Raw genomic sequence first — 9,335 nt, 5'->3', positions numbered from 1 at the left:
CCTTAAGACAAGCTTAGTTCACAATTTTGCTTAGTATCTGTGTGACTTAAGAGTTACTCACAGGCAGCCCTCTGAAGAATTGTCAGTCTCTATACCAGCACTGTCCTTTCCCCTCTACTCCAAAACCAGCCAAGCTTACGCAGATGACACCACAATTGTAACTCGGTGAATGGATGTGAGAGAATTGGGACAGACAGTGAGTAGCCAGACATGTGTCATTTACCCACAGACGTTACTGACATCCTACTCTGTCACTCTAGGCCTGGCCCCTTTATTTCCAGTAACTTATTTCTACCATTCTTTTGAGCATTTCTGTTTGGATATCCTGCCATTATCTCAAACTCAGTCATTATCTTCCCCAAAGCAGTTTGCCTGTCTGATTTTCTACCCTTGTTAATGATATGATTAAGCCTCAAAACCTCTGAGTCACTGTGACCTTTCCCCACTTTGCCAACACCATCAACCCAATGGCCAAGTCCTCTTGAAGTGTCTTTTTGATTTGCCCCTTTCTTTCCATTTCAAAACTAACGATATTATTAAAAGTTTCAAACACGCCAAATCTTGCTGGGGCTTCTTAATTTCCTCGCTTTCAGGTTCACTCCCCTCAAACACGCCAGATTAAAATTTCCAGAACTCTAATCTTGCCTTATCACTATTTAATTAAATTAATTAATTTATTTTCTGGTCGCACCACGCAGCTTGTGGGATCTTAGTTCCCCGACCAGGGATTGAACCTGGGCCCCCTGCAGTGGAAGCACGGAGTCATAACCACTGGACCACCTGGGGATTCCCATCTTATCACTATCTAATGGCATTTGATGAATTCTGCAGGATTTATTGCGGGGGGGGGGGTGAAGAGTTATATTTTCGTTTCCCTGAAGTCATCTGGAGACGCCCCGAAGATGGTGTTTGTGTATGGTGTTCAGTAGTCACAGTTTTGAGGAAAACTTTAGTGGACATCTGAATCTTTCTTGCACTCTAAATTATTAGTGTTTTGTCATTCACATTTATATCTATACTTTAACTGTAATTAGTTTCATGTATGGTATGAGATAGTAATCAAGTTGCATTTTTTTTTCCTGTATGGATACCCAATTTTTCCATTATCATTATTATTAAAAATACTGTTCTTTTCCCATCTCCCCCAGTTCTTTCTCATGAACCAAGCACCTCTACATCTGTTGCCTTTTTATAAGCTCTCTGTTTATTCCATTGGTCTATTCTTTTATCCTTGCTTCAGCAACTCACTCTCTTAAATAGCTTTATAATGACTTAGTAAAACAAGTCCTCCTACAATGCTCTTCTTCGTCGAGAATGTCTTAACTAAGACCCTTTTGTGTTTCCATGTAAGTTTTAGAAAAAGCTTGTCAAGTTTTACTTTTAAAAAAATCCTATTGCTATTTTGACTGGGCTTGCACTGCAGTAGGGGAACAATGATGTCTTTACAACATGGAGTTTTCCAATTCTTAAGCACAATGTATTTCTCTAATTCTATTGGGTTTCCTCAATTTCTCACAATAATGTTCTATAGTTTTCTGTGTAGAGGTCTTGCAAAATTTTTGCTAGATGTATCCCTATGTATTGATATTTTTGATGTTATTATGAATAGTATATTTCTTAAGAATTTCTTCTAACTGTTGCTAGTATATAAAAATTAAATAAAAGTAAATTCTGATAGATTATCCACTGATTCAAGCAAGTTGTCTATAAAAAGTGGATAATTTTATTTCTTCATTTACAATCCCTAATCCTTTTTCTTTTTCTATTTTTTTCTTTATTGCACTGGTTAGGATCTCCAGCACAGTGTTGAACTTATGTCTAAAGTCAAGGTGATAACTTTCAGTATTATAACATTACATATAAATGTTTTCATAGATACTTTTTATAACTACTTTGTCAGATTCAAGAAGTTTATGTTCCTAGTTTGCCGAGACTTTTTTTTAAGAATCATTAATGGTTATAGGATTTTATCATATTCTTTTTCTGAATCTTTTGAGATGATCAGCTTTTAAATTCTTCTTTTAATGTGGTGAATTAAATTAATTTTAAAATGTTAAACCAACTCTGCAGTCCCAGAATGAACTCAATTTGATCATGATATAGTATTCTTTTTTCATATACTATTTACTTCAATTTGACAATATTTGTTAAAAATTTATATATCTTTATTCATGAGAGAAACATGCCTGTAATTTTCCTTTCTTGTAATGACTTGTCAGGTTTTAGAGTCAAGGTTATGCTAGCTTAATTCCTTACATAATTGGAAGAATTCATTGGTGAAGTCATTGGGATCTGATGATTTTTCACCTATTTTCTTGAAAATACTCTTTAGGGGTTACTAATGTATGGGTTCAATACCTGAATCACCTGTGGGTCTGTTTATATTGTCTTTTTTCTCTTTGTTTTTAGTCATAGGTCTTGTTTCTTAGCATCTCTATTAACTCTTAATTGAATTGTAGAAAATATATAATGTCACTTGATAAAATTTTAAATGTTTTTTACTGGGAAAAAAGCACACAAATTCAGCATTTTCCATCTCAGTATATGGTATGATGCATTTTCTGGTTTGTTCAATGCTTTTAAAGAACAAAATGAATTCTGCTTTGAAAAATGGGGCCTAAAGCATCAAAGATTTAGGTAATTGAAATCTGTACAGGTAAAATAAAACTGTTCTCAAACTGATGCACCACAAGTTTGTGAACTGGTTCTGTTACAAAAAGAATGGAGTGAAATTAGCAAGCTTTGCTTAAACTTTTAAAATCTAAATATAATAGAAATCCAGACCTTAAAAATGTATTTATTTTCTCTACCTTATGGTGAGTCTAACAGTTCTTTTAGGGACTAATTATGAAATGTTTCAAATAAATACAAAATAGAAAAACCTCTTTCATGAATATCCTTAAGGCAAAAGCATAGAGCAAAAGTAGTTATTTTTTTTCCTATATGCCCCACAGGATTTAGTTCACTTTTATAGAACATAGTTTTTATGTTTATCTAAACGCCCAGCTATTTTAAGCTGTATTTGACATGCATGGATACTCTTAATTTCTGTGTGTGTCAGAGAAGGGGGCAGGATTCTATTTCAGACCAGAGAATTTGTATTGATGCCACTAATGAACTTAAATTTTAAATTGGACACTTACTTTTTGCACACACACTCACACAATTTAATTTTAATATGCTGTCCACAAGCTGAAATACAATAGGATGGCAATACCATGATAGAAAGGGTGCATGCTCTTTTTGCTGTATCCTCCATTTCCAGAATCTCACATTATATTTCTTAAAAACCCATTTTGCTCAAGAAATAAAATTTATTTACCAAGATATAATTAGAAACTAATTTTTTTTCAAAAACACCTTCTACAAGCAGACTTATTCTCTTCTTATTTGTTGGAAGTAGGAAAAGTTTTAGCTTCTATGGCTTTTTCCCTCTAGATTTTTTTCTAAAAAATTTAAATGGATGGTATTTGTAGAACGTAACAAAAATAAGTTTTTTGAAACTAAAAATGTGATTTAAAAACAAGGAAGTTAGCACATTTAGTGTTAAGGACAGAGAGCAAGTATGGAGCATGGAAAATTGAGAAGTAGAATGTATTTTTGCCCCCAGTTCTATAGCAACATTAAAATAAAGGAATGGGACTATATTTTCATATCAAATACCTAAACCAATTGCTTGTTTTACAATTTGTTTTTAAATGGCAATAATAAATTCTTCGTTTGTAAAAATTCCAGTTTATAACCGGAGCCAAGTCAAACGTGAACCACCAACTATTCTAGAATTGTAGGATCTCCGTGGCCCACAGGAGATAAAAAGGAAGAAAGAAAACCTTTTTTCTAACAATCCACAGAGGCTGCTTAACTCATGGCAGGACAAGCAAATCATGTCCTCTGAATGAATGAATGAATGAATAAATAAATAAATAAAAGCAACCTTACATCTCCAAAGCAGTTAGCCAGCATTCTTTCAGTGAAACCAAAAGATAAGGGAGGAGAAGGGGAAGTAGTGAATCATTCCGGGTTCCCTGTAACCAGTTTATCACTCTGGTCATAAACAGGTGCAGAGAGCTATCAAGTGGAATTACCAGATATTATGTTTTTAGGAGATTTAATTTCATTCTGGTAGGCAGTTATATCTGGTTAAGCTATTTTATTTTTGATCTGCCCTCACTTTTGGAGCATAGCTCCTTCAGGCTCTCATTCCTCCTGGGCCTGAGCCATTCCTCCCTGGTAAACTCAAAATTCAGTCTTCCTGGAACCATCCAATCACTGCGTCCTTTGCTTAAAGGTTTAGCCTTTTAGAAGCTGCTTTCCGCATGGTTTCTCAAAGCCTCTCACAAGACTTGCACTGGTTCGGGGTCAGCAAATGCATTGAGGGTAGGTTATCTATAGAAGGGCAGGCTTCCTTTTCTGCAGTCCCCTCTTTTTCTGGGATCTCGATCCTTCAAGTCCTGGTTGTCTTGGAGGCTCTGAACTTCATTTCTATCTCCCCAACCCAACGAGAAGAGTGTTGCGAGCTCTGGGTTACCACTTTCTGCTCAGTCTCCATGCTCCTATGCAATGAATCAGAAAGTAATTTGCAAAGAAAAAGAATGTTTGATTTAATTTCATAAAACTTAAAAACTTCTGCTTGTCAAAACGGTCCAAGTTGTATCAGAAATTGTATCTGTTTCCTAAATTTTGTTCATCCTTCCTAGAGTATACAGTTGTAGATGGGAAGTAACAGCCCAGCCAGGGACTAAATTTCCCCATCCCATCTGCCACTAAGTGTAGCCAGTGAAATATAAGTGAAAGTAATGTGTGCTAACTTATGGGCCAAGATTTACAAAATGCCAGTGTACCTCCTCCATATTCTCTCCCCACCTCAGCTGGATGTAGATGATGATAAGGCAGGAGCTGACAGTAAAGTCACAAGATCAAAGCACCTGGATCCCAAAACCACTTCACTGAATGAGCCATTATAAATGTAGAGACCTAGTTGTTAAATAATTTAGTCTACACTAGCTAATACATAAGGTTAAAATTATAAACTGAAAATACATGTTGTCAAAATGTGTAAATTATTATAATCTGAAATGAGTTTTAAAATTCAATTAATAAAAGAGAAATATGTCAATAAATATGAGAATAAAGGCAATTCTCAAAAGAAGGTATTACCTTCTGATTATTACCAATCAGTCCAAGGCTGATTGATGAGAGAAATATGCTGTTGATGTTGAAATATGATGTTGATTAAGTTATTTTATACTTTGAAGCAGAAATAACACCCTGACACTTTTCCCAAGGAGAAAATGAGTGTAAAAGGATGTAGCCACCATAATGTTCATTTTATCATTATTAAAAAATGCCAACAGAAAATAACATCAGTGAGATTAGCCATATGTAAATTGTGCTAGTATCATAAAATCATGTTCGTAACATACTTTGAGTATCCTTTCTATGAAGAATTATTCATATGTAAATATATACATTTAACTTGTGTGTGTGTGTATGTGCACGCGTGAAGGTGTGTGGAGATAGAAAGAGGGACAGAAGAATCTGGAGAGATGTTTACCAACATGTGAACAGTGGTTATCAGTTGTGATGGTGCTCCTGCTTTCATGCTTATACCTCTTTGAACCTACATCAACACATCATTATCACCCAAAGTCTGTAACATACATTTAGAGTTCACTCTTGGTGTTGTACATTCTGTGGGTTTGGACAAATGTTTAATGTTATGTATCTACCACTGTACCATCACAGTTTTACTGCCCTAAAAATCTTATGCTTTTTAAAGTCAGAGAATCCTTTGATTAAAGCCACTATCTCCTTCCCTCAAAAAAATGGACAGGGAAAGTGGACCTATGTGGATAACTTTGCAGGTAATGTCAGGAGTTTCAGGCTGCCTAAGAGACCCTGCTCTAGCACAGAGAACTGCATTTAGACTCAGAACAGTAATCCCTTCTAGGGTCTTCCCAAGGGCAAAATAGACTAATTATCTTATGTACCAATGATCTTCCTGGGTGTCTCTCAGAACATTTTAGATGCCAGAAAGGAAATATTTCTACATTGCAATTTCCGTGTAACGTTTGCTCATAATGATAAATTATCCTTTAAAAATTATTCTCATATCAAATAGATAAAAACTAGTTTGCCTGGGTAAGAAAGATAACATGGAAACTTTTCTTTCTCCTAATTTCTTCACCTATCACGTAGCTTTCAAGAACAGTGACCTTTCTTCTGTTGATATTTCTGGCAGAAATCTTGGAAAACTGAGTCTAACTTTAAGCATTCCCAGCAATAGATAAATCATTATTACGAAGTGAAATAGTCACTTGAGAGTTGGATATGTCTGCTCATTACATAGATAAAAGTTTTGGGGTATGTTTGCTTTAATAAGATTTCAGCATATTCTGGTGGCTTATTTTTTGTTTTCATTCATCTCCTCTGCCAAAATTATAATTTTAATTAATTTGTTTGCAAATTTATGTCTTCTGGAGACCCTGTCTCTTAAACACCATCCTCCTCTTTCACCATATTCTCCTTCACTTTCTTACTCAGGTCACAGTGTAGTTCGCTCACCTTTTTAAATGTCATGCTCCTGTCATTCCCTGGGTCTCCACCCACATATGTTGTTTTTAGAGCAACATGTGTTTCGAATGTTCTTTCTCTTTTAACTCTGCTAAATTCATGTCACCTGTAGTAAGCGGACTGTTAGTCATTAAAAATGGCAGTATCCTGACCTCCAGAACCTGTGTGTACATGCTAAGGTGTAATTAAGTTGCAGATAGAATTACAGTTGCTAATCAGCTGACCTTAATGAGCCTGGATTATCCAGGTGGGCCCAGTGTAATCAGAAGGGTCCTTAAAAGTGGACAAGAGAGGAGAAAGAGGAGAGTCAGGGGATAATGTGGCTCTTAAAGAAAGGTGCCTGAAGAGATAGTGTTGCTGCTGTTAACTACAGAGGGAGGGAACCATGAGCCAAGGATGAGAGCAGCCTCTAGGGGCTGGAAAGGGTGAGGAAACAGATTCTCTCTTAGAGCCTCCAGGAAAGAATAGGGTCCTGCTGATGCTTTGATTTTTATCTAGTGAGATCTGTGTCGAAATTCTATCCTACCGAACTGTAGGATAAAACATTATGTAAGATAAAGCACAATGTTTGTGTAATTTGTTACAGCAGCAATAGAAAACTAATACATCATCCTTCAGATTGCAAGCTGAAAAATCACTTTTTGATTTCCCCCAGATACTCAGGTTCCCCTCTTAGGCACTTTATTAGCACAGCACTTATTCTTTTTAGCACTTTAAAGCATGTAAAATAGCCATAACAAAATGTTTTGTTTTCTTGTTTGTTTATTGTTGTTTTCCCCTGCTGGGGTGTGAACTCCAGGATGTGGTCCTTGTCTTTCTCTTGCCTGCCACAGAGTAGGTGTCATAAGTGTGTGTTACAGGATGGACTCTCCCTTTTCTTCCCTACATGTGCATACATCCAAAGGAAATCAGGTAAGTTCCCTCGAACAAAATCATGGGATACAGAGAGTCACCTTCCGTTTAGTAACGTCGTAACATTCACATGGTGTTTCATTTGCCTAGGTCATCAGCTCGAAAAGTGTAGTCCCCTGACTAGCAGCATCAGCATTGCCTGGGAACTACTGAATTAGGGTCAATCCCAGCAATGGGTGTCCAGGTGATTCTGATACACTAACTAACGTTTGAGAACTACTGCTTTAGGCCCGAGTGCTGTAGGAACTGCTCACAGGATTTCTGACTTAAGAGGTCTGAAGTGGGGCCCAAGAATTTTCCTACCGAATTCTGATGCTGCCAGTGCTGTGACCTCACTGTGAGTGTAACTGACCTAGCCAGTGAGTAGGCCAGGGAACTTCTGTCGGTGGAATTTGACCAGCAGAGATGTCACAACTTAAAGAGGCTTTATCACTTACTGCAAGGTGTGGTCTGTGTGCCGTCCTTAACCAGAGACTGTCACTGTCTTTAGAGCAAAATAATATGGCCCCTTATAAAGTCCAGCTTAGACCCAAATTACAGTGATTGGCAATTAGATTGAACGATCCAATTGAAATATGTAACAGTACCTAGTTTTCAGTTGTACATAGTTAAAGTTGCATGATTTCTCTAAAATAGCATTAGTCCTTGCAAAAATAAATGAATAGTGACTGTATACCAGTTTACTTTTCTCTAAAACTTACTGCATAATTACTTTCCTAAGAATGAAAATAAAATTCCCTGATGTTGTTATATTTCTGACATAGTGACAGCAATCACTTATAAAATATTTAATAATATGCTTTAACAACTAGGAAAAACAACTTATAATGTAAGTTACACTTTAAGGAATGATTTGGTTTAATGAAAGATTAATAGAGTTTATAGATAGTTTTGAAGTCAGCCTTCACTTGAATGTTTCTATACTAAGAATGACTGGCGCCAGTCTTGTGGAGGGAGGGTCCTTGTGGAAGGTTATTGTCTTAAATCAACATGCCGGTGCTGTGAGGCTGATGAGACAACACTCCAGCATCCACAGTGATGCATCATGGCCTCTTAGACTGGTTTCAAGGTGCCAATAGGATCCCTCTGTCCTTTATTCACCTGCCTTCTACAGGGAACAAGTCCTTACATTTCACAATTGAGGGATCCAATGCTCAAAATGTCAGTGACCTGGGACAGGTATCAGATTGCTTTCCGCCCTCTGTTAATAGATTCCATTTGATAGAGAATGGAGTGAGAGCCTAAGAGAAGAGCACACCTCCAGGGAAAGCTGGGAGACAGAAAGTAAACAGAGGAGGATAAAAACATAACTAGGCATGAAAATGCTGGGAAATGGAAGGGCTTAGCTGACAAACGAGCATTTTGAAACAACTTGTGATTGGCTTATGGTGACACTAAGGATGTCACCTTAGGGTGGGAAGTTAAGAATAGGTTTATTAAAAAGCATGCGAGTTAAAATGAAGCAATTATTAACTCAAGAGAAAATATAAACATGATACATCTGTCTCTAATGAACAATATTTACAAAGTTATGCCAATATATAACATGGTTTTCTATAACTGAGACCATGATATAATTGTATTGGCTAGGAAGAGAAGGGAGAGTGGGCATGTGTAATTGGGCTATATCCACCGCATATCATTTAGAAATATGAAAACAAATTCAGCAGCATAACCTAGAGCAACCACACAGGTGAAAGTGTTCAAAATGATTGCTCTGCAGAGTGCAAATAGGGAGAGCAAGGGGCAGGGTGCAGATGCTTTTATAAATATGTTTTAAAAATATGTTCATGTATTCATAAAATGAGAAGGAACACCTTAAAATAAAGACTATCATGTTTTATTTCTTT

General features: G+C 36.5%; 1 long non-coding RNA gene across 2 annotated transcripts in view; it reads left to right on the top strand.

The window, feature by feature from the left end:
- Nucleotides 1-9,335, top strand: part of LOC109548703 (uncharacterized) — a 131,224-nt gene that overhangs the window by 408 nt on the left and 121,481 nt on the right. The window lies entirely within an intron of this gene.

The sequence above is a fragment of the Tursiops truncatus genome, chromosome 9 (genome assembly GCF_011762595.2).
Source record: "Tursiops truncatus isolate mTurTru1 chromosome 9, mTurTru1.mat.Y, whole genome shotgun sequence".
Classification (NCBI taxonomy): domain Eukaryota; kingdom Metazoa; phylum Chordata; class Mammalia; order Artiodactyla; family Delphinidae; genus Tursiops; species Tursiops truncatus.
This window is presented reverse-complemented; position numbering and strand designations above follow the sequence as displayed.